At 38.6% G+C, this 14,409-nt stretch overlaps 1 long non-coding RNA gene across 1 annotated transcript in view; it reads left to right on the forward strand.

Annotated features, from left to right (window-relative positions):
• Nucleotides 1-14,051, forward strand: part of LOC143000797 (uncharacterized) — a 46,546-nt gene extending 32,495 nt beyond the window's left edge. Inside the window, exon 3 of the long non-coding RNA XR_012963658.1 lies at nt 13,634-14,051. This is a non-coding gene — a long non-coding RNA (uncharacterized LOC143000797). The remainder of the gene's footprint in view (nt 1-13,633) is intronic.
• Nucleotides 14,052-14,409: the final 358 nt, after the last annotated feature.

The following is a 14,409-nucleotide window of genomic DNA, read 5'->3' on the forward strand; positions in this document are numbered from 1 at the left end:
TGCCACTGCCTGAGTTTCGTAACATCAATTATTAAGTCTGTCACATCGAAAGTGTAGCACATATATAACGCTACACTCTATGTATGTATGTATAACTACTGTATGAAGATAGCCGTGTTGGATATCATTCACAAATCTGTAGTAAATGCATAGATGACTAAGGGGCATGAGGAAAATTTTTTCTCATACATTTGTATTCTGTATGTGTTAAAATATTGCTTCAGGCTCACACACTATTAACACCTATATGTTGCACTCTCAGCCTCATGTACAGCATAACCTTTTTTGCTTCTATTAGCTTCTTTAGCATAATCACTCAGTCTAACATTTACTGTGTAAACCAACACTGTTTAAATTAACATACAATATTATGTTAACAAACAGAATGCTGTATGACATAAACAAAATGTGTATGAATGTAGTGTCTAGCTTTTGTTGTCATTAAGCCAAATGAATAGAGGAAACACAGCGAGCATTAGCACTAGCTAATGTTTGTGCTACTGGAGCATTCAAGACTTTTTTTCTCCGGCGGTGAAGAGAAAGAGTAAGAGGGAGAGGAAATGGGAACTGGCACTCGCACTCAAGCACACTGTCCAGCACTTTTGACACGGGTTTGTCCTTCATTTCAGAACAAATATAATTACTATATATACATACTGGTGTTTCTTGCAGTTACAGTTTTGTGCTCCTTTTTTGCCCTTCTGAAAGTTGTATTTTTCGGTGTGTCCCCTAATACCGGCAGTGAGTTTTAGGGTTTGGTGTGATAATTCTGCGACAATAATGTAAATGTAAACAAATTACACAATGCCAGAAGGTTCCAAAATTAACAAAATGCTAACAACCATTGTGAGAAAATGTGTTTGACATAAAAAGGTATTTCCAAGGCCCAATCACTGCAGGCTTTGCTTGCCAGGGTCTATTTAATTTCTATTCAGCTATTTGAAACAATACTTGTAATTATCAACTTGTAATAGGACATCTGTTTAGACATTAGACGGCTTAATCTAAACCAATCAAAATGGAGTGGCCGCTGACCAAGAATCTTTTTGGTTTCTGATCCAAATTCGGCCCCGTTTTGGCTCCAGTTAGAGTACGTTGCAGTACAAACAGTTATTCAAAAAACGTCAGAAGAAAAATGTCTTTTAAAAAGCGACTGTCAGAGCCTTTAAACAGAAGCATTACCATCATCAAAGGTGACAGGGTGAATTTGTGCTCAGGATGTCACATTTGCTATACTCTGACCATCAGAGCCACCAAGAATGCTCCTAATCTGAATAATGAATCAACTACTGCCAGAAGCAAATAAGATAGAATGTTTACCTAGCAAAAGATCACATTTTTAATCAGTAAAGATTCTCCTCACATCCCTCGAGAACCTGGACAACAAAACACTTTTCATATTTTTTTGTGCAGATGATTTGTTGTCCCTCATGAGAGCAGAAGGATGACTGCATCGATTCAAAACACCTGTCAACATAATATATACATAAAATATGTTGCTAATGTGCTGTTAAATCAGCCGTGATGTTACACAGGAATCATATAGGAAAAGCAAGTTTGTGGTGACAGGTATAATTATGCACATGGAAAGATTGAGGTGAGATGGTATCTTACCTTGCAGGGCATTTTCCAATACACACACCAATGTTAAGTATTTATAATAATGTTCAACATGGTATTAATGTAGCTCGTTCCCCTTCCACACTCACTGTAGTAGTGTAGATAAACATACAAATAAGCAAAACTGATATTGAGTTGGAAAACTGCTCTCCATGTGAATACAATAGCACTTACTACAGTTTAGTTTGTAGTGTAGAGTGTTAACACAACTCTAAGGTGAGTATGAGGTTTACAGGGTCATATGTGTATGTTTTAATATGGAGCCTCATATTCTTCACTCCTCTACATCCCATCACCAAGTCAAAACAAGTTCCCTGAGAATGTATTGTTATCATACAGCAAAGGCCTAAAAATACATATAAACACAGCAGAACATTGAAAACTCGGTAAAATAAGGAGGCATGTGTCTCATTGCTGAAAAGAGTTTGCCAGATTTGTGCAGCATAAGTTGAAGCTTATTGGACCAAATTCAACAGTGTGAGAACCATGTTACAATGGCCATGCTTAACCCAGCGCGAAAGAATACCAGCTTTATGGTTATCATGGCACATTGGCTGCAAAAAGGAAAGTTTCATGGTTGTGTGTGTGTGTGTGAGTGTGTGTGTGTCTTTTATGTGGGTCACCTCACCATGTCTAATGGCCCCTTGCTGCGTGCAGCGTCCTGCGCTGAGCTGCTCCCTGCTGTCTTTCTCTCTCACACACACACAAATGCATACACACTGCGGGGGAGATTTAGGGTGTCCCTCACCCTAATACCCTCCACAATACATAACCGCTGCATCTGTTGCTCCTGTTCTTAACTTGAAAGTTGATCACTGAAGTGCTGGTGTATCAGCTCACTCTGTGCCTCTCATTACATTTCATCATAGCAACTTTTTAAACATCGTCTTCACTCAAAGACGATTCTCTTTTTTTACATTTTTATTTATTAGAGTAAAATTGTTTTTTATTTCATCATTAGTTGACTGGGACATTGATTGAACTGTTCCACTCACAGCCTTTTGTGTGTGTTTTATTTGTAAAACTGTGCAGGCCTTCCTCACACAGGCACTCTATGGAGTTTAACCTGCGTCTGCCTCTGTCAGGTGAGAATCTGCATCACAAACACAGAAGATTACGCTTGTTCTTGGCTTTCTATTATATTTTATCGTTCATGCTTGTTCAATATGTTGGTATCGTTGTATCTGACCCATTTCCTGTTGATATTAAAAGAGAAATATATGAGTTTCATCAGTTAATCATATTTAACAGAACAATAGACTTGTTAAGTCAATCAAGCACTGAGCTTAATCGTGACATCATGGCAGAATACATTTATTGTGGTGACTGGCTTATGGGTGCAATTATTATTATCATTGTTATTAGTAGTAAGGAGAAGAGAGGCTTGTGTGCACATCTAAATATAGTTGTGTCTTTTGTTGTACAAGAGTTGTTTTTCTTCGATGACAGCTTCTGTTTTTGGAAGCTGGCGTGTCTATCTAGGCAGTAACCAGACAGTAAAGAAGAGCAGTCATTAAAATTTGAGCACTGCACTTTTATTTACAGCCTGTATTGTGGAATATTGAGGAGAGCAGAGGAGTGGAGAGGAGAGGAGAGGAGAGGAGGGGGATGGGTGAGGTAGAGGGAAGAGATGGGGGAAGGAAGGAAAAAAGAGCCAACAGTAAAATGCTGAGAATTCAGATTATTACTGCTAGAACCTGCCCATCCCCACCCTATGCCCCAAACACACACTACATAGACACATGTCATATAATCCATATCAACAGCACATGCTTATTATACATATGCATGTAAAGTAAGTGGGGTAAGGAGTGTGCCTACAAATGCTCTCATGCAGACTAACTTAACTCAAACATAAGATCATATGCAGCTAGATGTCGCATACATACACTCTTCCATCCATAAAACATAGCTACCATTGATACATATGCGTGCGCACACACACACACACATACACACACGAAGCCACAAAGAAGCTAGCTACGTCACTGTATTTTCACACTGCAGTAGTGTCTCTTTGTCTGCCTGTCGACCAGCCAGCTGTAAGATGGAGGGCGAAAAATATGCTTTTAGCGGATAGTTGTTTGACAGAAGCTTGTAATTCTTGTTTCTATACAGTGTCACGATAATAATTCAAACTTTTTACTGTCATTCACTTGTTTTAGTTTGCCACAGACTCTTTGGTATGTCCGTTTTGTTTGTCTTGTGTCTATATAGTGTATTTTACATGGGTTGGAGTGTGTGTGATTGTGTACATGACAGGTTGCACTGATTGCGACATATTTTGCCTTGCTTAATAATGCGAGCTCACCGTGCTGTTCTAGGTGTTCATACAAATGCACTAACATACACAGTGTGTGTTTAAGTGTTGGTCAAGTCAAGTCACTAGGGATGGTGACATTCTGTCCACCTGTCCATGGCATGTTCTGGTGTTTGCGTGCGCACATACACACACACACACACACACACACACACACACACACACACACACACACACACACACACAGCAAAACAATTTGTTGCAATTCCATCCTTGCCGAGGTGGAGAATTGCAAAGAGCCTGACAGTTGCTCTGTGGGGCGTGCACTCGTATACACACACACACACGTGTGCACACTCATATTATGTATCTCAACAACAGCACTGCCAAAAATGTTGCCTTTGTGAAGACTGCAATGTTAGAAGATACTGATTCAATGATTTGTTATATTGTAAGGAATTCCTATTATTTGCTTTCCCTCCTATCATCACATAACTCACACACCAGCTACTCAGCGTGCTGCCCCCTGAACCCTGCAGTATATCATCATAACAGCTACGCATGAGCCCTGTGACCTGCTCATCATTTTAATAGCAAGATATGACAGACACCTTTAGCAACAGAGCAGAAGGATCACCTCACAAATACGCACTGACAGATGCAAACTCAATATGTGCTTTTCCACAAACCTTATTACACCATTTCACATAGTGCAATCCATTAAATCATTTCAAGTACATCTGACAGAGAGAGAGAGAGAGAGAGAGAGAGAGAGAGAGAGAGAGAGAGAGAGCGAGGGAGAGAGAGAGAATGATGCATAACACGCACTGGTATGAAATAAAACCCCATAATGCAGGGAAGGCCTCAGCCACAGAATGTTCACCATTGTGCAATAAACACAAACCCAGATGCATTTAGGCTTTGATTCCAGGTTTATTTTCAATGCTCACAGCGGGAGCAGCCATAAAGAAACGGCCCTCACACACTGACACACCATGGGTTGGATTGATAGGATTATAGGTTGTGCTGTAGTCTCTCTCTCTCTCTCTCTCTCTCTCCATCATTATCTCATTGTTTCATGCATGTGTTCAGTCTTTCAATCTGTCTACCAGTCTCTCCCCCAAGCCTGCCAGGGCTTGATTATTCACAAGGTTAGTTCCTGATTGCCTATAGCAAGAGAAGACACAGGTTCATTATCTCTGCACCTCTTCTCTCTCTCTCTCTCTCTTTCTCTCTCTCTCTTGCCTCCTCGCTGTGTTGTTGCTCTTTGGTCCAGTGAAGAGGCTCATCACACTGGAACCTGCAGTACATTTTACTTGTTTACAAATGGTTCACTGATACGCTTGGCAGCTGAAATGTTTCCTTATGATTATCTCAATGTTTCATTTTTGTGGTGTAAACTTTAAGAGCAGCCAAAGCAGAAATATTCCACATCATTCAATTTCCATTTTGAATTATCTCCTGTATCACAGATTCCTATTGTGTTTTCATGTTCGCACCCTTTCTTTTATTGTCTTTCCTTTGCAGCTGAAATTCAGAATCATACTTTTGATTTCTTAAATTGGGGAATTTGGTTGAGGATAAAGGACGCCGTACTTCCCTATACAAAATAATACAGACAATGATCTGTCTTAGTTTTGAAACTGAAATATGTAGCTCATCCCCTTGTCTGTCTGTCTGTCTGTCTGTCTGTCTGTCTGTCTGTCTGCCTGTCTGTCTGTCTGTCTGTCTGCCTGTCTGTCTGTCTGTCTGTCTGTCTGTCTGTCTGTCTGTCTGTCTGTCTATCTATCTATCTATCTATCTATCTATCTATCTATCTATCTATCTTCCTCTACTTTTTACTTTTTCAACAATTCCTCGGCAATGGTCCGACTCCAGTTTCGTGAAATCTTATTTACACTTTTGGGGCTGATGTCAGCTGCCAGTTGCATTAATAAAAGAGCAGGAGACAGGCAGAATACTGATGACAGTGTATGTGTGCGTGCGGTGGAGAATATGAGTGCTGCTGCAGCAGGCTTCAAAGGCTGCCGTCGGCCAGCCTTCCTCTGCCACAGTGGAGCTGTCATTAGAAAACCTCCACCAGAAGCACATATATTGCACATATGCAGCACAGGCTAAAACGCCTAAAAAGACAGTTAAAGTCAATATATGTAATTTCCTGAACGTATTTCTTTGTCACCATAATTGTACTGATATTTACTAAATGATACACTATTTGTTCTTTTCGAATAGGATATGGAAAGAGTGTCTATTAGTTTTTCTCTCTGTCTGTGGGACAATGTCCCTATTCTGAGGAGTGTGTGAGTGTAGTGTTGACACATGTTAGTGCTGGCTGATTAGTCGACACATAAAGGAACACACAGCCCCTCCATCACTATTCAGCCATTTTGTCTCCCTCTGTCTCACTGGTGGAGTGGATGTATGTGTGTGTGTGAGGCTTTTGTTAAGGTAATGCAGAGTAGAAAGAGAACGAGAGAGAAGACACCGTATAAAATCACACAGACCGCCACTCTGTCCCGATGACCCACTCACGCCTTTTTCCATCCATTTTTCTTTATCCAATTCGTTCATTTTCAGGCATTTTTTTTTTAAAGGAAAGCATCTGAAAAAAAAATAGCTTTTAATGTTATAATGGTAAGAATGTGTCGCATAAGATTGTGAGAGATCAGATCAGTGGGTTTCTTGCCGATTGTGTCTTAAGTGGATTAACAGAGCGGTCAGTGAGACAGACAGCCAAAGTGACAACCACAACCTTTGTTTACCGGCCCCCTCACCTCTATAGCTTCCAATGTGTAGACGCTGCTGATGCGCTTTCATAGACATTTCTACAATACAGTGTTGATATGTGCAAAATAATTGCGTCACCTCTCAATATCAAATTTGGTGCATTCAAATGTCACATATTTAGACTTGTTTTCACATTTGAATCCCACTTGTTTTTGCCAGGGGTGGGCATGAGAGGAGTCTACGTAGTTTTGTGGTTTTAAAGCTTCAAATGGAAACTTCAAACACTTGCCTGCAAAATAAAGGTACTGTAGGTTATTTATCTGGATATATTTATTGCTGTAAATCTGGTTTCTGAGCATTTTGAAATAGATTTCTTTCAGTCAGATTATTTCAAATAAAATATTTTGAATATCTGTACCATTTACATATTTTTTTAATATGTCTTCTTGTGTTATTTGGCATTTTATGTATTATATAATAGGAATGTAATAGAAAGGTAATTGTGCAAGGTAAATTTATCAAGTAATTCATCACAGACAGACGTCAAACTAATTCCAGGAAGGAAATAAAAATAAACCAAAAGCCAAATGTTCACTTTCACAGGGTGCTAAACGATGATCAGTTTTATTGCAAGCTGCATATCATGAAATCTTTCTCATCAATCACATCATCATCATCATCACATTCAGAGCTTTCAGTACAAAATCATGTTTGTAGGAAAATAAATTCCACAAAGAATATAAAGTCAGTTCCTCAAAATGATATAAGCATTGATGATTCTGTTAATAGAGTATCATCAAATTCTGGCAATCTATAAAAAAAAATGTTGTTGTTTTTATAGTAAGTAAAAGGGTGATTAATATCAATTGAATTATGATTACTTGAAATAATAATAAAAGTAGTAGAAGTTGTAGTCGAATAATTTTTTGAGAAATATAAACAATTCAAATGTGTCAAAAAAGATGGACTGCATCCTTCGAACTGAAGAGCGCCCCCTTCGGCTGCCAGTGGGGACTTTGAAGTGCTTTCTTATTTGTGCTTTCAGAAAAAGGCTTATAGCAAAGTGCATGATTTCTTTTAAATTATGGCTTTTTTGTGTAGGACTCTTAACTGCACTGTGATATATAGTGAAACATAATGTAGATTAGTTAAAAATATAAATATAATAACATTCAACTTTATTGAATTTCTATTTTTTAGTCTGTACTGCAATTGAATGATGTAGCTTTTTCAAACTCTATAGGTGGTTGTTAGTTAGAATCCTAGTTTTTCCTCCACAATTTCCCGATAACAAATTGAATTGCAATGTTTAAATGATTACCTTCCAATAATTATTTGATTACGAATTACCTGGAAATCATTATTGTTAAGCCCAGATCAGATATGACCTGGTTTTCTTTCACTTGTACTGTGATAACATCTATATAAATATATATTTAGCACAAAACACACATTAATAGAACACATTCACAGTATCTGCATATACTGTATTGCCCGTTTGTGTTGTGATTTGACTTGTAGGTCTATTAAGGGGACAATAAGGGATATCAACTCATATAGTGATACATATACTGAAGTCTCAGTGAGAAATACGTGTTCTCTTGATCAGACTGTTGGGCGATTAACATTAAATCATCCATCCGTTCTCTGTACTGCTGATAAAAAATAGAGATAGATAATAGAGATTAATCATTTCAAGTGAAGCTTCTTCTTCCATATTGCTTATCATGCTTCGTGTGTCTTATCTTTACAGATAGTAAACACTTTATTATATTATTGTGCTCCATATTTCTTATCTCTACAGGTATAATATACTTATATATCTACTTAACCTTAAAATCAATAGACCTAAATGATGAGATTTGTTATATTTTTTAAGTCCTGTGACTGTCAACTCAGCTATAAAAGTGATTTATCCTCAAGGTCCATTTCATTCCTTCCTTTTTTTATGAGATTCATCCTCATTGAATTTTATCCCTCTGTCGAGTTCAAACACAATCTGCACAAGGTTGTCAGCATATGACAGGATAAATTCAAGGCCATGTGGGTGTATTGTTTGGGACGCATCTTAGTGTCTATGAGGAAAATATGCTAGATCACTTCAGATATGTTATTAACAAAATCATTAAACAGGTTCTGTCAATTGTTCTATCAGCCTTGATTAAAAACCAGTAAAGCAGTTAAAGGCGGCATGCACAGACTTCTCATGTCTGCATTATATTACGTATGCGTATCATTTTGTGCTGGAGCTCTGTAGATTAGATTTATGATGCTTTCAGATGCATTCCTGCAGAGCCCATTAGATTGAGTATATGAAACTACTCCAAGCTGCACTAAAAGCGATGCCGCCTTTGCAATTCTATCTTGTGAAATATTATAACAAAATCAACCTATGGTGTCTTTCAGCTTCTATCACATTCTTTCAGCTCTCTGTACATTTTCCCTTTCTTGTGTCATGGACAAAAATATCAGCAGGAGCACTTATTGTTTGTCCTGAAGAGTGTCTTATACAGAAGGCTCTTCATACATTGAGACTAAGATAGCGTTGAGACAAGTGTGTTAAGCCAAAATACCTTTTCAAATCTAATAGGAGCAATTTCTGTTCACCATTCATTCTATCAGCTTCATTCCACCCTATTAGCTTTGATTGAGGCCTGTGCAGCTATTCATGCCTTACCTTCTATGTAAACAGAATGAGTGCAGCTATTGCTCTCTCTGTGTGTGTGTGTGTGTGTGTGTGTGTGTGTGTGTGTGTGTGTGTGTGATTTCTCTGTTGTCTATTCTTTCTGTCTCACACATTCGCACCCGCATGCACGCAGTCAGAACTATGAAGGGTCAACCTAAAGGTTGTCTATGGGCCAACCTTACATTGTTGTCTATAAGCTGCTTTAAAGCAAGACGACAAGGTTAAGGGACGATTCCAAATACTTTGTACAAAAAAGGATTGTGCACGTCACACTATGGATTGGTGTCAGTGTATCAGGGTTTGGGGAAGGGGGAGGCGTCATGAATTCTTCCTCAATTTAGTCCATTCCAAATGTGAATAATAACCACAATTGATTTGCTAATGATAGAGTATTCAGTCTTAATCGGCTGTACATAACATCCTTGTCCTTTTCAGTGTTGGAAGGATTCGGGGACAATTGGCTTCCTTAATTGATTAGACTGAAACCGCCTGTGCAATTTGTTGTTTTATTCTGCAGAAAGATGAGTTTAGATAAATATGATACACTTTTTATCATCGGAATTTATTGCTTGAATTTCTTGCCACTGCCCAAACAATTATTGGATTATTACATAACAGAGCGAGTGGAAATATACTCTGTGATAATAAACTGAACAGGTGGGATCTGTGTGCTTTTATCAGACATCCACTGTCTCAGTCAATAATTCCTCCCCTGCCAGTGTCAGTGCTACAAGCAGGGTTTCACATAAAAATACTTCATCATATCATAATTGCCCACTTTATTGTTATTATAAATATACTGTTCTGATTGCTTTATTAGGGTCATACATGTTTTTAATTCAGCAGACTTCAGTTGTGCTTTTTAATAGTTGGTTATTATTTCAAATAAAAAATAAAAAATGGTCTCTGGCATTTACGTTGACACTGTCTCACACATTCCTCTTAGAATTATTTCTCCGCAATAATGACATGTTATATATGTGACAAAAATGACATGTTTTTCAAATGTGACTGACTTTAATGAGCAGTTGTTGACATAATCCATCTGATATGAACTTTAAATCACTGCCGGCATGTCTTGGTATGGTCGAGCAGTCATCTATGAACTGAACTAGGGTTGAACCCCTGACTGCTTCTTATGTGCAGGTTGGCTCCTTGCATGGTTTGCCCCTGCAATTAGTGTCTGAATGGTTGAATATGAGGTCATCGTAAACCGCTTTGGACATAGAGCGAAATAAGTAGAGTACATTTACCAAATCAGAATCACTCCATGTGGGGATTAATTTGAAAATGATATCATGAAATGTAATGAAATATCAGGGAGCAGTCAGTTGTGGTAGCTTGTTGCAGATATTCAGCACAAAATTCTCATCAACACATTGACTGAAACTGAGCACATAGACTCTGTTATTTATTTACCAGAATAGTAATACCACATACATAATATTTAAGAGGGATATTACACTACAATAGGTTTGTGTGAAACAATTGTGTCGAGCTGTAGATATGATCCATCACTGTGGCATTAAAGGTGTGATGGATACAGAGTGATTGAAGCTTTGTGTGCTTTTACTGATAGACCTCAGTGCTCATACATCACACAGGTGTTCTATGTATCCATGAATATCTGTCACCTAGTTTGATCAACTGCTTCTGACTCCCACTTCCACCAGCGGGCACATTGCCTCTCTCTTTCTGTAAAGGATAGATGCAAGATGGAGGACCTTTGCCATGGCAACCACTAATGCAGTATAGATTTAAGGATTGGCTGCTGCTTCACTGCAGGTGAATGCTACCTAAGTCGTTGTTTTAAATTAATAATTGATGTTTTTAATGGCTTGTAATGCAGTAACTCTAATCTGTCCTACATGGATTCACACTGTAGCATCCTTTACATTGTGGTTCCCCCTGCAGTAAAACAAGTTCCTCCTCAGCATGCTCGCCCATAAATGCACCAGTCGTCATGGCAATTTTGCCAATATTGTCTGTGTAAGCTTTGATGTCTCATCATTTTGTATATCATGCTATACTGTCCTATCCTCAACATCCTCCATAGCATGAATATCTCAGATCTGATCCTTGTGCTATCCCTGCCTACCATCATACCATGTGATCATCCTCTCCACGTGCAATTTTCCAAATGGGGAAACTTTGATCTCTAAGTCTCACCAAACAGGTTATCATAGAGTTTTAATTGAACGAATACTTCAACACCCTCGTTAATAAGCTTATCACATCTACGCTGTGCAAAGACAAACCTGTCGTGTGTAAAATGTGCTGCAATGTCACCTCTGTATACTCTGTATCTGCATGAGCTGGTTCACCTGATGCAAGGATGTTTGTTTGTGCTGTTCAATAAATATTCACAGTGCATAGCAAACTAAATAAAAGCCAGAATACAGGTCACAGGGAGACAAGTTTTTCCTTATTTACTGCAGAGTTGCTGAGAGTAAATTTGTTTATGTTCAGGTTCCATATAATTGCTCCAGTTCAGTGAATTGATTTTGTCTCCAAATTTAGTGATTTTCACATAAACTGAGAGATCATGTGTCTAATTGTTATATATATAAGATTTGGGCATTAAAATTGCTTTCCTGCCAAGCTTACATGTTTCTTAGTTTCTTTAAAATTAACACAAAGGGATCATATAGAAACATGGAATGAATTGGGATTCATTTGGAAAAAAAAGTCCCCTTGTACATCATTGAGAGATTGAGTCAGAAGTTATACTCTCTACTACACTATTGATTCACCTTGTAAAAAATACATTAAAGTTTGACGCTGTCATGGATAGAGTCATCTTCTCCTCTGTACTCACCGCTAATAAAATAATAATATATCGTGTTTGCCCTGCAATGTGAGAGCCAGTTTAGTGAGGAAGGACATGAATTATCTTATCCTACCCTCTGTAATGTTCCTGATTATTGCTGACCTGAAGCCCCGCTGCCACTATTTTTGGTGTGTGTGTGTGTGTGTGTGTGTGTGTGTGTGTGTGTATGTGTGTGTGGGGGGGGGGGTATGAGTTGAGGAGGTTGTTTGTTTTGTCTGCCCCTATCTATAGCACTGACCTGCCCCTTTCTTTCATAGCTAGAGAAAGGAACCACACCCCTTAGGCCTCGACCCGTGTGTGTGTGTGTGAGCGAGAGAGATGGAGAGAGTGTGTGGTGCGTTACCTTTCTTGGAACTTTCTAGTGTGTCTCTATACTCATCGGTAACTGTGCAATGTCATATACTAATTCCTGCAGACGAGATAGACAGAGAGGTGCTGTATATACAATCTTGATTGCGTTACACAAATGTAATGCAATCGTTGTGCGCACCCACCCATTGTAGTGAGCACAATGCTTTGTCCTTTACTAGTGTTTTTATACGGACACAGCATATACACATGGATGCAGGAAACATTCACACACACGTGCACACAAGCAGATTCTATTCTGTACATCCATGCATATCAAACACGACAACGTTGGGAGCAGCCAATCAAAATAAAGCCAGGATGTATAGATGTGGCCTGCTCCTCCTGTGAATACAAACCCCCAGGAGACCAAACCCCCCTGTTTGCTTGTGTGTGTGTGTGTGTGTGTGTGTGTGTGTGTGTGTGTGTGTGTGTGTGTGTGTGTGTGTGTGTGTGTGTGTCGTCGTAGGTTCACTTCCTTCCATGTGAAGGCACTGGGATCAGGAGGCACAGAGATTCAGCATACACACAAACACACACTCGCACATTCGTGTTGTCTCTTAATAATGTAAAATGACGGATGAGAGCACCAGCCTGAACAATTTCTGGTACATTGTCAAGGTGTATGTTTGCGTGGGTGTATTTTGTATGCTCAGTCCCTCATGGTTTGCATATATGTGCCGCCACATTTAACTTTTATACAGGCACAGTTTGGGGATTACTTCACTATTTATTCCATTAACTGAGGATGTGGAATTACTTCTTTATCCAAATATTGATGAGGTTTTAAAATTACAACACTGGCAGATTGCGTCCACTGAGAAATTATGAAAACAAAGGTCTCATCATTTTCTGAGGAATATATTTACATTATGAACTGATTACCTCCACAACCAATTAACCTCAGCTATGCTTCAAAATACTGGGGAGCAGCCAAACGTTACCAGCAAAGCTGAGCAACACCATGGAATTGTACTTATAGAAGTCTTTTTCTGCATTTGGAATTCAGGATTTGAAGGAGACACCTTTCTTAACAAAAATGTATTTTCCTCAAATTCATAGAAAGATGACAATGAAAATAATATATGTGATTAAAATGATGATGTTTGTAATGTTTATTTAAAAATGTCCATACTGCAATGTCTCTATTAATAAATTGCAGGTGTGAAATTGTTCTCCGACAGGATCTTCATGCTGACATCATCGAACATGAATCATCCTCTCCAGCTGGAAGAACAAGTGCCGTGTGGGCTCCCTGAAGTGGTGAAGCACTGGGTCATTGGAAAGCCACAGTGTGTTTGGGAACGGAACAATGTGTGTTATTTCAGCACAGCTTGTTGGATAAAGAGCCATTTCACAGGCATTATGGATTAATCTTTGGCAGGATGACTGCAGGATCAAAATGCTGGATGTTTAACCTCATGTCCTACAGCTAAGAGTGTTTCCTGTGTTGACCCAGCATAGAGAGAATTGGACCTGACCCATACAGAGTTAAACATCAGGTGTTTCTAAATATGTGGTAATCCTGCCCTGATCCTAAGAGGCAACATCCATGCTCTTCATTTCATTGCCTCCATGAAATGATGAAAGTAGTTTCTGTATGCACCTGCACATCATCATCGTAAATATTTCAAAGCAACAAAAACACTACATTTCAAAATATCTCTATATGTACTTTAATGCCAATTGGTCTGGACTTAAATGGATAAAATTGATTGGTTTAAAATTAGATTTTACATTTTGATCGAAATAAATAAAATGGCCTTTTTATTACTGTACTTTCTGCCTTCTCATACAATAAGGGTGACAATGAACAGAAATAAATACGTAAATTAATCTAGCACACTTTTGAACTCAATCCTCTCACATGATTAACTAAATAGGTGTTGATAAATTGATTTAGCTAATCGAGATCACCAATTGTGAACACACCAAATT

Source organism: Genypterus blacodes, unplaced genomic scaffold, assembly GCF_046128005.1.
Source record: "Genypterus blacodes isolate CSIRO-AG114 ecotype Tasmania unplaced genomic scaffold, CSIRO-AGI_Gbla_v1 ptg000052l_1, whole genome shotgun sequence".
Taxonomy (NCBI): Eukaryota; Metazoa; Chordata; class Actinopteri; order Ophidiiformes; family Ophidiidae; genus Genypterus; species Genypterus blacodes.